This window comes from Macrosteles quadrilineatus, unplaced genomic scaffold (assembly GCF_028750875.1).
Source record: "Macrosteles quadrilineatus isolate MER2022 unplaced genomic scaffold, UCM_ALF_1.0 Scaffold_1__1_contigs__length_201487025, whole genome shotgun sequence".
Taxonomy (NCBI): Eukaryota; Metazoa; Arthropoda; class Insecta; order Hemiptera; family Cicadellidae; genus Macrosteles; species Macrosteles quadrilineatus.
The window spans coordinates 59,531,501-59,550,343 of NW_026542594.1; the positions used below are offsets into that span (position 1 = coordinate 59,531,501).

The 18,843-nt window shown below is 35.0% G+C and overlaps 1 protein-coding gene across 1 annotated transcript in view; it reads left to right on the top strand.

Moving 5' to 3' along the window:
• The first annotated feature begins 4,260 nt into the window (after positions 1-4,260).
• Positions 4,261-18,843, top strand: part of LOC128983230 (ankyrin-3-like) — a 217,514-nt gene continuing 202,931 nt past the window's right edge. The window contains exon 1 of the mRNA XM_054402455.1: positions 4,261-4,327. The gene's annotated coding sequence lies outside the window, so the exon portion shown is untranslated. The remainder of the gene's footprint in view (positions 4,328-18,843) is intronic.

Below are 18,843 nucleotides of genomic sequence, written 5' to 3' on the forward strand. Positions count from 1 at the left end.
AGCCTAAAATGCGATGATACTGTGTATTAGGAAGGAACTCTTAAACAACAAAATAATCGTTTCAAATGTTATTTGTTTAAGCACATAATGCGTTGGAATAGCGATAATTAGTTTGATTTTTTTTGCAATTTTGAGGATGAAGCAACCCGGCATAATCCTGTCACTATCTAATTCCCACGAAATCTATCTACTGACTATATCACTGATAGACAGTAAATCACATAGTAAATGAAATACGGAATACCTGGAGACTACAACTGATTTGTCAGTTTGTAGTTATTTTAATAATCACCTTAATATATTAACGGATGTCTCGTAATTCTTGCGTACACATACAAAACTGTCTACGGTCATATTCACAAACAGTAAATTGTAAAATAAATATAACTATGCCAAAGAAGCTGTAACATTGATGGTGTTGTTATAAGTCATACGGCGACGAGCATATACATAAAAGTGTAGCAAATACTCCGTAGCAGCAAACCTAAGTACTTACTAAAATTAATGTTAATTAAATAGGAAATAAATCTGACAATTTTTATGGAATATTTTGGTAGAACTCAAGCCGGGTAAATGGAAATTAGCTTAGTTTGCAGGTTAGCTGCGGCGGGGGTATTTTAATTTAGTTTCGCGCCTCGCGGCACTACCGGATCGCACAGCGAAAGACATACGGTAAGAAGATTATTCCTATTCTTGGCGTTATAACTATATGCCTACATACTTTTGCCTTATCCAACATCATACCTTGCATGTTAGGCTGCCAACTAACAGAATTCGTTGTTACTCATGGTTTTGGCATAAACAATGTTTTAAATGTAGGCCTACTGTTCGATGTTTTTTATCTTAAAATATAATTGTTGCTGGTTAAATAAATTTGATAGTTTCATCCTGAGATCATTAGTTCACCTTATTTAGATTAACAAGTTATTGTCAATTTACCAAAAATTTATCAAAATGTATTACTTTGTTAAGACTTAGTACTATTGATTCACTCTGATTCGGATTCCTTTGACCCTACTAAGAGTTATTCTTGCCCGCGAGTCTATGACATGAGTTAGTTATGTACCGATTGTACTGGTACTTTGAACCATAAATACATTTTTTTCAAAAACCTGTACCGATAACGAACGTGTAAAATTTGTCACTAAATTAATTGTCCTGGAAGCGATTCCAAAACACGTCACTGATTGTAAATAACTTATAACTTAAAGATACAAGTGCAAGTTTGTAGGAAGAACACGTTTCTAAACAGATCGGCATTTGTTTTCAGACGAAATATTATATCGTCACATTATTGGTATTTGGTAAGTGACGTTTGCAGTAAAGAATTAAAGAAAACGTGTCCAATATCATACAAATCAGTGTTTGGATAATTTTTTATATAGATATTTCAATCAGTATATACTGATGACGAAGGAATAAATTAGGCCTAAATTACTACCACTTTTAAGAATTCACAAAAAAATAGTTTTATCAACAGCTGATCCTTAGAGTCCCTCTTTTGCGATTGCCACGTAAAACCAAAACAATATTTAGGTTGGGAATTGGAGGTCAATCACACTCTCGCAACTACACAAAAGTTAACTGACCCGAGTGACCTGACACCCCAATAACTGGCCTGTTTGAAAGGAAAATCTAAGAAATTGCAAATGTAGTCGATTCGGAGAAACGTGCGAGGGGATTAACGGGACATCGCTGTATTCTGTTCACTCATATTTCCATTACCTTTCCAAGTACTGAATGTTTATGGGTTTGCTTAGATTAAAGAAAAGGTGGAATACTTTGTACCAGATGCCTACGACTACATTTTACAACAAGTATTTCTTTAATCTTTCTCAGTAATAGCTAGTCACGGGTTGTTCCTGAATTATATTGTATTATTGTTCTAATACAAACGAGAGAAATTTGTCTATGTTCACGGTCGTATAACATAAATTGGAGGCTATAACATCCTCACGAAGTTGAAGCTACTGTTTTAGAAATATTCAAGTGTATTTTTTATTAAAAAAATGTATGCTTGAATAATCATTTACAATTCGAGTTTACTCCGTGATTAATAAAATAAACCTACAAAAACACTTCAATGTACTAAATCTGTTGTCCCTAAGCTCTACAAAAGTAACCATTTAAACAAGGTGAAAAATGTAAGGGGAGATAGAACTAGATATAAATACAAGTCGTAGTTACGACTAGACCTAGGTAGAATAAAAATAGAGAACGAGTCGATTTAAAGAGTCGTTCTCAGAGCTTAGTCAGCCTCCGTTTGCCTCCCCCTCGGCTCAAAACCCGATTTGTCCCCAAGTTTCCGTGTCCCTAAGTTTCCTCATCCCCATCTTTCCGGACACCGAGCCCAAGCCCTACAGCAGGTATACCGGGGGTGATCATGGCAGGGGGGGGGGACCTTTCCGGGGTGTGCATTTTGAAAACGATCGGGGTTAACGTATCCGGTTAACATCAATTCTAATTAGAAAATCTGGTAATTGTATATGATAAGTGAATATAATTATCTAATTAATACGCAAACTCAAAAATAACTCGTCATATCGACGAGTGCATGCTGCAACTGAAATTGAGTGTCCGCGGCCGGAAACATCACCCCCCGGTCTCTGACGTCAATATGACGTAGGGGGGTGATGTTTCCGGGGGCGACCTTTCCGCGTCCCCCGCCAGCACTAGTCCAGGTAGGCGAGGAGGCGCCTTCTGGTTAACCTACCCATTGGAATTTGGAATGTAAACAAATCACACACCCTTACGCATCATTGGCTTTGCGAATATGATTCCCCTTTACTTTGCATGTGACCATCATAATTATGCCCGATATCTTGTCGTTCACCTTATTAGCCTTTTGAACTTGCAAAGTACACACCCTGGAGGAGAAGAACTACTTGGTAAATATTAAGTATGTTATAGTCCTTTAAATTCTGAACAAAATGGTACAAATCCCATTTCCGTAGAAATTACGGTTCAAAAGTTATTGTAACTTATGTTATTTTTCCATTTAAAACTAAAATAACAAAAATCGGATTTAGAAAAAAAATGTTCTGATTGAAATTTGTACCGTAGGTATGTTTATGGTCAGTTAAATCCTGAACAAAATGGTACAAATACCATCTCCGTAAAAATTACAGCTCAACACTCATTGTAACTTATGTTGTTTTCCCATAGTAAAAACTCTATAAAAACAAAAAAATTGATTTTAGGAAAAGTACCAGTTTTAATTTAAATTAATGTGTTATAGTGCTTATAATTATAAAAAAAAGTGCAAATTGCTGAATCAAATATGGTTCAAAAGTAGTCTTTCATATGTATAAGAAGTAAAAGAACACTTTAGATAGAGTAATCTTAAAGTTGATGGTTAGTGTAATAGCAAAGTGCATTATCTCAGTAACATCATAGGACTAAGATCAATCCGTGATATCGGAAAAAATGGGATAGCTTTCCGCGATCAACAACATCACATCACCTCATGACCACAAAACTTAGTGATAACTACCCCCGTCGCCGGTAGGGCTATGATAAGCTTGTGTGATCGTGGTGATATCGATATCACCTCCCGTGACAACTGACCACCAACCCCATAAACATCGTCGTGACATCCTTCCTCGATCGCGACGACATCGTTATCATCACAAAAACTTGTTTCTATCGTCTGCAGATGTCTTATTCAAGTCAAACTTCCTTGTAGAGCGGTCCGTGCAAGACTGTGTGTCCGTATTAAACAAATATAATTCAAGCTGCTCATTTGTAAATGTTAAAACATAAACTGGAGTTGATATTCAACCTCGATGAATTCAATGATCAATCAGTAATCATTTTGACTACGGTTCCTTATTGCCACTTCATTGTGAGAGTGGGTTACAACGCTCTACAAAAAATAGCACTGACAACCAGAGACTACATTTTTATTGTTTTAAAGAATATTATCAGGATTGAGAATATTAGACCACTATGATTCTTGAACTTAGTGGAGACTTAAAATGTTCATTTTCTTGGCCCTAATAGATCATACTTAAAACCAGCCTTTTCAATGCTAATTAATATGTTGATTCCGTCTCACAGGTATATTTATTATGTTTGTGTCTCTCAATTTATAAACTATAAAGTACTCGACGTAAACGGATGATATTGCAGGAGCAATGCACCCCGCACTGCACACCACACAATCGATAAGATTTGGCGCGATATTAACCGGGTTTTGGAGGGAAGGCTCGGGTGGGTGTGAGCGCCGAGCGGGTGGGGAGCCTCGGCCTCAGTCGATACGTCGTCATTGCCCGGGACGGTCCATGGAGGAAGATAGAGAATCGTCTGCCGAGGACCGCCGCTGATGGTGAGTTGAGCTGGCGACAGGACGCGAGACGATCGCATACATATAACACAAATAGCATGCAAGATAATCAATTGTCAAAAGCAAAGTATTGATTATATTGGATTGAAATATTAAAACCATACAAAAAGATTTAGTCACTTTTGTGTAATTAACTGTACTAGAGGTCGTCCAGTGGTTGAAGACTCGGCCAAAAATATGTAATGTACAGACTTTTTCTATTTTCACCCCACACTGTAAATAAAACATGTGATTGGAATTTCTTCCATTTGTTTTCATCTTCGGTTTATATTTCGTTGTTATTTCGTCACCAGAATGGCTAAGTTTTTTTTTAATTTTAAATTCATGTTTGTGCTTATTTTTGAGCCTGTTTTAATTTATAAAGGGATTCTGCCCATCTAAACGAAACTATCTTTCTAACAATGTTATGCGTGTTTTTCCTGCGATGTATACGAGCTGAGAAAAAGGTTTTAAAGAAACATGCTTGCCTATTAATATATAGATTTTACTTTTCACTGTAAATACCCTAAAACAATACATTTTTCAATAAAAATTATAGAATAGGCGATGACCGACGATAGTAGTGGCGATGAGCGACGATAGTAGCGGAGATGAGCGACGATAGTAGCGGAGATGAGCGACGATAGTAGTGGCGATGAGCTACGATAGTAGTGGCGATGAGCGACGATAGTAGTGGCGATGAGCGACGATAGTAGCGGCGATGAACGACGATAGTAGTGGTGATGAGCGACGATAGTAGTGGCGATGAGCGACGATAGTAGCGGAGATGAGCGACGATAGTAGTGGCGATGAGCGACGATAGTAGCGGAGATGAGCGACGATAGCAGTGGCGATGAGCGACGATAGTAGCGGAGATGAGCGACGATAGTAGTGGCGATGAGCGACGATAGTAGTGGTGATGAGCGACGATAGTAGCGGAGATGAGCGACGATAGTAGTGGCGATGAGCGACGATAGTAGCGGAGATGAGCGACGATAGCAGTGGCGATGAGCGACGATAGTAGCGGAGATGAGCGACGATAGTAGTGGCGATGAGCGACGATAGTAGTGGTGATGAGCGACGATAGTAGCGGCGATGAGCGACGATAGTAGCGGCGATGAGCGACGATAGTAGTGGCGATGAGCGACGATAGTAGCGGCGATGAGCGACGATAGTAGTGGCGATGAGCGACGATAGTAGTGGTGATGAGCGACGATAGTAGTGGTGATGAGCGACGATAGTAGCGGCGATGAGCGACGATAGTAGCGGCGATGAGCGACGATAGTAGCGGCGATGAGCGACGATAGTGGCGGAGATGAGCGACGATAGTAGTGGCGATGAGCGACGATAGTAGTGGCGATGAGCGACGATAGTAGCGGCAGATGCGTCGCGTCTGATAGGAAGCCAGGAGCCGATGACACGGTCCACATGTTAGAGTAAAACTACCTTGATTACCACTTGATTTAGCAGGGAATAAACACAAGGGGGTTTTAAATAGTAAATTATTTGGACAATGTCGCCCCCCTTTCAATTTTAAATTTTTACGTCTATCTTCTATCTGAAGTACGGAAGCGATCTAGTAAAGTGAACTATTTAAAGGTAGATTCCTTCCACTTCTTCTTATTTAGGTTAGATTAAAGAATAGTGAGATGTCTCTTTCACTTTACTCTTGGTTAGATATTGATATTATAACAGTAATTTTGACCTAGAATCGCACGATTAATCATACAAAATAAAACCATTACAGTGAATATTCAGGGCGATAATAGGTCTGGAACCCTCTCGTGAAATTTAACAGACCATTAGGTATAACCATAGAATATAGACCATTAGTGGTATAACAAACTTAATAATATTACTAATATTAAATGTTACTGGTGTATCGATATCAAATCTATCCATATATTAATAGGCAAGCATGATTCTTTAAAACCTTTTTTCTCAGCTCGTGTGCATCGCAGGGGAAATCTACGCATACTGTTAGAAAGATATTTGCCTGTACATGTTTAGAATCCCTTTATAAATTAAAATAGGCTAAAAAATAAGCACAAAAAACGAATTTGAAAACTTCAAAAAATTAATATGGACCAACTGGGTTGCCATGATGGTGACAAAATAACAACAAAATGTAAACAGAAAATCAAAACAAATGGAAGAAATCCCAATCACATGTTTTATTTACAGTGTGGGGAGAAAATAGAGAAGTCTGTACATTAATTATTTTTGGTCGAGTTTCGACCACAGGACGACCACTAGTACTTATTATTAAACAGTCTTTTGTTTAATACGCAAGCAGATTTTTTGTGACAATGACTCCTCCGAAACTACTGAACCGATCGTCATGTTTTTTATGTCATTGGAAAGAACGTAACGTGAAGTTGTGCAAGAAACGTTCTTTTTAGAGAAATAATGAGAGAGTGAGGCCCTGGAGCCCTTTAAAGTTTTATATTTCTCCATAAGATTAACATTGGAAACAAAAATTGTTATGAAACTCCAGCTGTTGTCAGAAATCAAAAATGAGAAGAAGAGCATGTTAATTGTAAACAGTCAATAAGTTTGCTACAAACATTTGCTTACTTGGTTGAAATTCGTTTTAAAATAACGCCTGTAATACTTAGCAATTGATCGAATTCGAGCAACAGGGACACTAGTTAAATTAAATTGTATATCCTGATAGCTTTGACTATTAATACTACAACTTCAGGATCCAATAGTAAATGCTTCTAGGTGCTGCTATACAAATCTTGTATGGACATTTTTGGAACTCCTAAAGTTAAGAACTAAGAGTCTCAAACGAGGAAGCAACATTGCAGGACATAAAAGGTTTAACTTTTATTACCTTTGCCGATAATTACCCTGGACACACGATTTGTTCGTGTTTGAAAGTACTTAAAACTATGCATTGAAAAATACCCATAAACCCAATATTTATGAGTTTGTATTCGATTAAAAAAACTTAATCTGTGCCCCTGAACTAGTTTACAGGAAGTATTACCCAGGCCATTTTTTAGCCGAGAAAAATGTGTCCTTCACGGCCGTTCAATTTTTTTCTGTTTCATAAGATGTAAATTATTTTACACCAAGCAATACGGTACGTCGTGAACCTAAACCACGTTCAGTGATGATTGTTCCCATAAAGCAATGCTATATGCATTTCTGCAATAATACAAGAACAATTAGTGTAAAAATATGTCCAATCTTAACATAACAATTGGAAACCCCAGCCGCGGGTTCCTTTTACAAGATTACAAAACAATGGCAAAGTGCGACTTTTAGCAAACCAATAATATTAACCAGTATGGAACATAAATAGCTCAAACACACTTGTACAGATGTTGAGGATGGGAGTGAAAGGAAGAAATAAACGAAATTGTTATGGCCAATGAAATGGAAGTTTACTCCAATTGAACATTTAAATAGGTGTCATATAAAACTCATTTAAAACTTCACTCTAAATTTAAACGTATCAAAAATACGCTTTACTTAAAAGAGATTTTAGTTGCTGGAAATGCCACCTGACACATTGTGAGTCAGGAGTGGGAATCGGAAAGTGGTATCGGATGGCAGATTGTTGATTTGCATCGACAGTGATACCAGTCGCATGACCATAGAGCTGCGGGGCCAGGATCGGATTGGATTACTGGTTTTTGTAGTTGATATGCGAGGCTCAAGATCAACTGATATTTCTTTACTGGACGTCAATAAACCAAGTATTTGCCTTACATCACTCTTCTGTACCATGACCATCCTGGTATGATACTCAGCGACTCCGATGGAATATGGCATGTCCTCAGTGCATTGAGCGAGCGGATTAGCAAGTAAAATATTTGATCGTTCTGGGTGTACCAGTAATGCAATAACTGACGTATAAATTGCATACAGAACTCTGACCGGCTTATTCCCCCTAATCTTTTTAGCGAATTCTCTATATAGTCCAGGACCTGACTAGGGTTCTGTGTGCATGTCGTGTATAGAGAATTTTGCTTTTGCATTTCAATATAGGTCTCTTAGGAAGTGTTTTCCACTCGGGTGTCAAGTTCGCACCTGGTACGTTTTCGAGCTATGACGTCATCAAAATGGCGGCCATTGATTTTTTTAAATCATATATTTCGCAAACTATTTGTCGGATCGGAATGAACTTTTTTTTGTTTGAAAGATAATTTTAAATGCTACCTGTTTTAAATTTACAAATTTCTTGTACGCTTAGTACATTTTTCGTAATTTTGCAAAAACCTGTATTTTTAAATATTTTTGTGTTATTTTTGTTTGTAACGTTTTATTGATACAATTTATCAAAAATCACCAATGAAAAAAGTTGTAGAACGTTTAAAAATCTTTACAAAAATACCAAATTCGATATGTTTTACTCAAAAGATTACGTCAAGAAACTAGATAAATCTCATAAAAACACCAATTTTTGCGCAAAAAGGCCTATTAGTCCGGCATCTAGGGCAGTTCGCAAGTCTTATAAAGACAGTTTTACCATTCAATGTTGATGTATGTGTCTAAATAAGTGTTTTCAACTCGGGTGTCACGTCTGCACCCACTGCAGTTTCCGGTTATGACGTCATTAAAATGGCGGAAAGGGCTATATTAAAAATAACTATATTTTACATACCATGTATCGGATCGGAATGAACTTTTGTTTGTTTGAAAGATAAGTTTACATGCTATCTTTCTTCTTACATTTACACTTTTGATGTATGTTAAGTAAATTTTTCGTAATTTTGCAAAAACCTATATTTTTAAACATTTTTGTGTTATTTTTGTCGATAACGTTTTATTGATACAATATATCAGAAATAACTTAAAGACAAAGTTGTAGCAAGTTAAACGAGCTTTACAAAAATACCAAATTCGATATGCTTTACTCAAAGGATCACGTCAAGAAACTAGAAAAATCGTACAAAACAACCTAATTCGGTGCAAAAACCCATATAAATCCGACATCGATGGCTGTGTACGAGTCGTATATAGACAGTTTTACCATTCAATGTTGATGTATGTGTCTAAAGAAGTGTTTTTAAGTGCCTGGATTGATTTTCAATTAATCTATTACATTAACATTAAGAGTAGGTACCTATGTTTTTTGAACGGTAAAAGTGTTTTTGAACGGTTGTTGGTTACTGAGAAAATAAAAACATTTTTCATTTAAAACTCCAATGTTATTCTTATGGACAACATTGTAACTGTAGTAGTTGGCTTGTTTATGGATATATTTTGATCAAACTTGGCAGATTTATTTATGCAGTACTAAGCTATTAATATTTTAATAAAACATCCACTTTATTAGTTTCCCTTAAGCAGCAAACCTATGTATTCTTAAACAATGTTAATTTAATAGATTAATTGAAAATCAATCCTGGCAAATGGAAATTCGCTTAGTCGACAGGATTGCTGCACCGGGGGTATTTATATAGTGGAAACATTCTTATGGACTAATTACATTGATTTGTTGTGCTTTTATTTGCATAAAAAAAGGTAATGGTCTTATTTTAAGTAAAATAGTTGGTGAAATCTTAAGATGTAGCAATTTTAAAGACATCATAACCGAAAACTGCAGTGGGTCCAGACGTGACACCCGAGTTAAAAACACTTCTTTAGACACATACATCAACATTGAATGGTAAAACTGTCTATATATGACTCGAACACAGCCATCGATGTCGGATTTATATGGGTTTTTGCGCCGAATTAGGTTGTTTTGTACGATTTTTCTAGTTTCTTGACGTGATCCTTTGAGTAAAGCATATCGAATTTGGTATTTTTGTAAAGCTCGTTTAACGTGCTACAACTTTGTCTTTAAGTTATTTCTGATATATTGTATCAATAAAACGTTATCGACAAAAATAACACAAAAATGTTTAAAAATATAGGTTTTTGCAAAATTACGAAAAATTTACTAAACATACATCAAAAGTGTAAATGTAAGAAAGATAGCATGTAAACTTATCTTTCAAACAAACAAAAGTTCATTCCGATCCGATACATGGTATGTAAAATATAGTTATTTTTAATATAGCCCTTTCCGCCATTTTAATGACGTCATAACCGGAAACTGCAGTGGGTGCAGACGTGACACCCGAGTTGAAAACACTTATTTAGACACATACATCAACATTGAATGGTAAAACTGTCTTTATAAGACTTGCGAACTGCCCTAGATGCCGGACTAATAGGCCTTTTTGCGCAAAAATTGGTGTTTTTATGAGATTTATCTAGTTTCTTGACGTAATCTTTTGAGTAAAACATATCGAATTTGGTATTTTTGTAAAGATTTTTTAACGTTCTACAACTTTTTTCATTGGTGGTTTTTGATAAATTGTATCAATAAAACGTTACAAACAAAAATAACACAAAAATATTTAAAAATACAGGTTTTTGCAAAATTACGAAGATTGTACTAAACATACAACAAATGTGTAAATTTAAACCAGGTAGCATTTAAAATTATCTTTCGAACAAAAAAAAGTTCATTCCGATCCAACAAATAGTTTGCGAAATACACGATTTAAAAAAAACGATGGCCGCCATTTTGATGACGTCATAGCTCGAAAACGTACCAGGTGCGAACTTGACACCCGAGTGGAAAACACTTCCTAAGACACCTATATTGAAATGCAAAAGCAAAATTCTCTATACACGACATGCACACAGAACCCTAGTCAGGTCCTGGACTAATAGGGAAGTAGCTATTACCGTAGGTCTCATGGTAAGACCTAGGCCCGGGACCGATTTACTTTTTCATTTTTTTATGTCCCCAGAGGCCAAAAACACCATTCGTTCAAATTTTTATATATGTATATGTATATATAAAAAGACGCATAAGATGTATATATAAAAAGATGTATATATATATACGTGTCCATCCGCACAATAACTTGAGTGATTGTTGTCCAATTTTGATCAAATTTGGTTTGAAGGTGTAAGGCGGGATAAACTTGAATGAGTTCGCGAACCAGCATGATCGGACCATGGGACAGGGGGGTTTTTTGGGGTAAAAATGGGATTTTCTCATTTTTTACCCTTAAAAACACAAAATTTATAAATTTTTCTCCAGACCTTTTTGTAGAGCTTAAAAAAAACAAATAATTTAGTATATCAAAGTGTTTTTGTAATGAATTACGGAGAAAATTTTAAAAAAATTTAATTTAAAATTCTTATGTTATTCTTATGGAGAATATTATTATATGTTGTAGTTGGCTTGTTTATGGATAAATTTTGATCAAACTTGGCGTTTTCATTTATTTCATACTATTGATATTTTAATAAAAAAACACATTTTTATAGCTTCCTTGTAGCAGCTAACCTAGGTACTCGTTAAACATAAAAATGTTAATTTAATAGATTAATAATTAATAATTTATTTTTGTAAAAAATACAACCGACTTCTAACGCTCTAAAAAGAATGAAATAATTTCAATAAAGTAAACTTTTGTATTAGGCAAGCTCACGTATTTTAAGTCGGCGCGGCTCTATGATGATTTTTGATACAAAATTGAAAGAGGGTGTCCATATTGCAGGTGACTATCTATAACTAAAGGTGTTAATCTGCATGTCTTTTCATAGTTATGCGTTAAGTGTTATTTTATTACCGTAATCAGAGATCGGCATTATAGTGGTATTAACGAGTATCTTTAAAAAGATTATAACGCATTTAAATTTTTCTAACTTGGAAAAGTAACGTTTTAATACTAAACTAGCTTCTTTTCCCTATCATAATATCAAACTAAATTATTTTCCTATTCATATAGAACATTTGTGTGTGTTATTTTCATAATGCATTTATTCTGAAGTAAACTTAAAATACAAGAAAATATTTCCTTTAATATATAAACAAAACAGTTCAGTATGTTTTTTATATATTTATGTTATCCAGCTACAATTTATTGATTTTCAAAATACACATACAATATTTAATTTAAATCATATTTGCAGTTTGAGCCGCACCGACTTGAAATACGTGAGCTTGCCTAATACAAAAGTTTACTTTATTGAAATTATTTCATTCTTTTTAGAGCGTTTGAAGTCGGTTGTATTTTTTACAAAAATAAATTATTTCATGATTTTTAGTGACTGTATAATTTTTTATATATTAATTACCTGAGGTTTTTTCATAAGCAAAACTGTTTGAAACAATCAAAAGTTCCACAGAACAATCATTATTTTAAAACTGCTTGAGTCACCTGTTCAGGTTACATAATCAATGTGTATAAAAATAAACATTTTTAGATATTCCTTAAGAAAGAAAGAGTTGTCCATTACATTAGGCCTAGTGAAAAACTAATTGTCTTTTCTAGATACATTGAAATGTCAGACATCATCGTTTCCTGCAATCGGTGTACTTCTACATTATAAAAAGAAATACAGTAACGTCTCAAGCCTTTTCGAACAATATGAAAGTTATTCCTCAGTACCAGCACTAAAAAATCTCTCAAAAGTGGAAAATTGGTCGTTAACACGTATAGTACCTTTGGAAAATATTATATGTAAGATTGGTTCAGCTAAAAGTGGTGCAAGCCATGTAGGTGGTTTTGTTTGATCAAGATATAGCCTAGTCGAAATTGCAAACCATTTTCCTCTAGGACTTTCCGAAGCAGGCATAATAGTATTGATATGATATAGTAACTGGGTAGAGAATATCAATAAACATTCCACATCTGCAAATGCATGTTTAGTAATTAAAACACACTTTTAAGACAATTGACGATTATGCAAACTTCTTAGGTCGTGTAAGGAATAATTGCATTTAATTTATATTTAGACCTGTTTTACGAATGCTTTGGTTTTCACAATACACCTTTATTTGTCAATATCATACAGCTATTCACTGAAACATATATGTTTTTGTAAGTCAGAATATTCAATACTAAAAACAGAATTACTGTATACCCAGATCAGGTCAAACGTTAAAATACATTTTTTATGGTAACCAAAACAAAATGTATTTTTCTCTATGTAATTCTTTTAGGCTCCATGGCAAGAAATAGTTTATTGATCAATATGAAGCAACTGTTTCATGAAAAATTGTCTGTAGCTTCATTTAAATGGTTTCAACTAACAGCTGTAGGAATGTTATTATTATTTATTGCCTTCTCTGCACAAATGTAAACAAAATAAATGTTGAATATTTTAGGTTTTCAGAATTTTTCACCGAAACAAATATTATACTTAAACATAATATATATATGGTACCAAATAGAAACTCTCCTGGTTATTTTGGTGGTGGAACCACACTGATCGGTAAAAGAATCACAGAGAAATTGGTGAACATACATAGAAAAAAAAACATCGCCACAAACAAATTGAGAACCTCCTCCTTTTGTTGGTAGTGGGGAAATCGGTTAAAAATAAATCCAGTTAAATGGAAATTCGCTAAGTCGGCAGGTTTGCTGCAGCGGGGGTACTATTTACTATGTACAGATAATGTAAATAGGTACTCGTATGATAAACTGTCGTAAGTGAAGTCGCAGACGTTTTACCGACGAACAGTATTTAATCGTACAGACTAGTTGCACGATTACATTAAAATGACGGGCTACATTAAAATTATTAAATCAACAATGACGAATACAGTTACATATTTTGATGAACGTTTCTATTCAACACTTTTACAGACACTGCCACTGTATGCCTGGGACAACTAACTACAGTAGAATTTGAGTTACACGAGCTAACGTTTCGTAATAACAATGATAAACTTAAAAACGTTTTGCACGAACGCACATTGAGATACGAATGAAGAATGCAATCATCCTGGATAATTTTAGATTACGGTTTCAATAACTTAACAAATAGCTAGAGCTTAATCAGAGTTTGTCATTTCATGGGGCGGAGTTCTGCTCAGCTAATTAATTACTTGTTTATCTTCCCAGGAGGAGTTATTGACTAATGATGGTTCTGATGGCTGCCAGGAATCCCATTGTCTTTTCATCGTATAAAACACAACAAACTTTAGGATTTTTACTATTTGCAAATGATGAATGTAAAATCTTTTATGATAAAACCCGGTTTAAAAGACACTCATAAATAAGATTGAAAACTGTTTGACATTATTATGTTACTCTCTCATGTATAGGCAGGTTTGCACCACTAACCAGGCCTGATTTATAGAAATCTAAGTGATTGGCAAGCTTGATTATTATATTATCTCCCCTTAATGCAACGTATATGATCAACCGATGTCTTATTTTCTTTTGGAAGAATTTCCAGTTAATTAAAAAAATGATTATTCTCTCACTAAATACTTCATTCGTCAAAATATACCATAAAATATTATATTTGATGGTTTTGTTAAAGTTATTATTAATATATTTGTGTTAAAGCTATGTTTTTTTTTACTGTCGAAGGCTGTTTGTTTTTTAGAATCTCTGAAATATGTTAGGCAGACGTCTGCATAAAATCCAAAGTAAAGGAAATGTTTGCAAATCAACATTACTCAAGTTTGGTTTATGCAGATAGTATTGTATTAGTGCATGATGGAGTATACAGCATTAGTATTTCATTTCATTCTGTTACGAGATGGTTAACGTCCCGTTACAATGCAAGGGAGCGACGAGCCATCCAGCAGCACGATCCATATTTTATCCTCCGATGAGAGCCTTTATCGAGCGACGTTGAGAATCAGGGCGCAAAATGATAAATGTAACCTGTTTCCATCGACGGTCATATGTATGAAGTGAGACTATGACATATATTAAACTAAAAAAAAAAAAAAAAAAAAAACGGTGTACATTTTTGTGACAACTCCACCTTTTGGTAGTTTTACCTATGACCATTTTTAAACTAGCCGTTTCAGTTCTTAGAATTGAAATGATTCACTAAACATCATTGTTTTACTTAAAAAAAACTCGAGTAACGGACCAATGAGATTCAAGAATTGAGTGAAAAGAAGTAAAATTGTAATGTTTCGAACTTCAACTAATTTCATTGTAAAGAGTGGTGCAAATTAGTGGTTGGTACAATGAATCGTCGCATCACTGTCAGAGGCAATGAGAGGTTATAAACGAAAATATAACCTCTGTTACTCGTGGCGTTTACACTATAGTTTACGAGCGTGTAAACTACTATTAAAACATTCTAAATATTATATTGTTAGCATACATATCCATACAAGTCATTTTGCATATTTTATGTCAACAAATGTCTACGTGGTAAGTTAATTTTTACTCTACAGTAAGTTAACGAGTTTGTCTAGGTTTCAGGAAGAAAGGACTGGAAAGATGGCGAGTGGGAAGGGTCAGACGGGGAAAACTGCGAGTTGAAAATGGATATTTATGTGAAAGGGGGAAACTGGGGAAACCCAATGACGAGGGGGGTTCTGCGCGTGAACACGTTGGTCAACAAGCCTTACTTAGACTCTAGCTGGGGATGAAATAACAACACTAACCTTATCTAACGATTTACTTGTATGATCGTACAAAACTAGTAATGTGTTAATCTCCCCTGCTTCTGGCATTTCAACGCAGTCCCTCATTTAAACTGTCAAAAATACTTCATAACGTAATATGTCTTTGTTGGTGTAGTATACTTTTTTTGGTTTTACTAGTAAATTAAAAACATATTTCAGATACGAAAAAAGCAAATATTTTGTGCTATTCTTGCAGACGTACCATATTTATTCACTGTTGGACCACCCGAAGTGTTTGGATACGAAGTATGATTGCCGTTATAGATAAAGAAAACCAAATGACTGCAAGCGACTTATGAAGTTAACTTAAATGAATGTTATGATTAATTTAATGCATGATAATATTAAATCGACTAATTAGATATATATATAAATAAAATTAGAGTTTTGTCTGTACATAGCTCAGAATCATAAACTTTTAGGTTTTTTTTACATTTTTACATTAAAGAAACCGAAACAAGTCTCATATAAATTTCTGTCTGTCTGTCTGTCTGTTTTCCTGTCTGTCACGGCCCAAGATCCATTTTACGCAGGCTTCTCCTGAAAAACGAGAGTACCTATCAAGTTTCAAATCATTTTAATGTAACACTGGATTGGCGAGATTGTCTTTAGACATTAAAATATGGCGTCACTACTTTGTAAATAAAATTACGGACGTTTAAAAACCCAATTTTGTGCGATTTTTTGTAAAGTTTTCTCCCAATGTTTATCACATATTCATCTATGAAATAACGAACAGCTGTTCGAATCAAGGTTATTTCTTCTAGCTGTCACTGATATGTTTACATTGGATGTCGTTTACAAATACCGCAACCAATTCCGATCACGTTTTGAAAGCAAATCCAAACTAAGTAGGATTAAAAACGTTTTTCCTTACATAACAGATTTAGGGTAACCGTAAATAAAAATTGAGATTCTTTGTGTATAAAATTGTTCTTGAGTTTTGATAACCGGGAAAAAGACCTTGAATCAGTGTTGTATATGGCTGGGAAACTTAAATGTTTTAAATGAGCGTTTTCAGTCGAGACTCGGCTCACGACCGACGTGCGTCTACATGTCCATAGTAAAAATAAAAGTAGGCCTACCGTGTATTCAGGTTTTATTCGTCATGTGTATAAGTGTACAGTTCGTGTATGTGTTTCAAAAACTCCAAGACGCACCTAATGGCTCAAGACCTTATATTAGGACTGATGATGGCGATTTAATTTCGCCGAAATGCATCTCCTGTAATAGGATACATTAGGATCGACCGGCGGACACAGGTAATTTAACCTTTTATTGATTGTCATACCAATCCGGAAAAACAGCAAACAACATAAAATGAAGTTATGTATAATAGTTTGGCCAGCATATCTGAAAATATGCAAACCAACTGCAACTGCTGTTCTTTATATAAGAATGTTCAACTGAATACTATAAGATCCCCGTGCGGAGAACGGGCACAGCTAGTCTTCTGTGATGACTAAATATATTATGCTATAATATTATGCCTAGCGTATATTTAATACGCTAGGCATATTTTTATCATAATTGTTTTGGAGCGTTGGTGCTACCGATCACCATGCCCAAGGTGTCGTTAGGAAGTTCTTAGCATGTAGTTTTGCCATCAAACAAAAAAACTTTGGAATTCCATCAGGGATCTGTCCCAGTCACCTTCAAAGTTCCCATGTTATTCTTAGGGAGAAAATGTTTGTTTACATTTGAACAGATGAATACTTTGAAATTGACACTAATATTTGAAACAGCTGGTTATACTAAGTTTAGAGACATGTGCTATCTATATAATTAATACGCTACATTAAACTTTGTCGGTTGAACTCCTCCGCCATTTCTTAACCGATTTTGTCCATTGACGTCTCATTGGAAAGAGCGTGTCGCGTAGATTTGCAAACTGGTCTTACATTTTTGAAAAGGTCCCTTGGGCTCTGCCCCAGTGGCCTTGAAATATCCCATGTTATCCTTATGAAGAACATAATTGTTTACATTTTGATCAGCTGTATAATTTAATTGCTGTTATTTATTTTCAATTCAATGAAACGCATTGAGTACATTTATTTACTATTTGAGTTTGTGTAAACATAACCCCCAAGACGGATCGTGTTAGTATGGTTGTCTCTAAAATTTGTGTATTTATCGTTGTTTTGTGTAGCTAGGACGGATCGTGTTATGATTGTAACTTAAATCTGTGATATTTATCGTTGTTTTGTGTAACTATAATTTGTTTATATGTGGTTTTTTTTCTTTTAATTGCCTATGACGCGATGACAACGAAACATAGACCGGAGGCGTAATCGTGATAACGACCGCAGCTACAGAACAGTGGCGCGTAAAGGCTAAACTCACACAGTCAGTACCTGACCCTGGACAACCTCAACTATTAGCATAGATGAAGTAATATTAAGTAATGATGGTGTTTATTTATTCTATGCTACTGTATTAGGTTACAAATGCGCCCTAACACTACCCCAAAACGACTTTTCGTTCTCAATTGGCCCTCTATCAATGACCTTTGTTGCCTGTACAGCGAGGCTTTTTGAGAAGGAGAAACCCGACCTGAATGCTTTAGGTTTATCAATAACGAAGATAAACATGGTCTGAGTTACACACCGGTAATCTTTGAGTTGACTCTTTTAAACTCATTGTAAATATGACTGTTATTCGTTTTGAAATAACTCCTGTACCGGTAATACTTTGCAATTGCTCGAATTCGAGCAACATGTACACTAGTAAGGATTTATTAGATTAGTTGAAAAGATTGATGTTTCACTATTTTTAACAAGTTTTTATTTGCACGAAATCAAAACATAAGAAAAAACGTTCGACTAATGGAAACTATAAGACGTCAACCAGGACGGCCAATAGGAGGAGACCGACGAATGTACTGGTAGACGCGAACGAAATACAAATATTACTATTGTCGTTGATAGTCGAATATAGCAAGCATCACGTGCATAACGTGTTGGGTTTAAGTATGCTATCCAACAGCCGCCTGAAGATTTCTCTGATAAGAAGATTGGACACTGTGCTGCATTTCTTGATAAATCATTGAAAGAACTGATTTGCAAACTATGGAAACATAGGAAAGTCATAGAACACCACCAAGTAAACA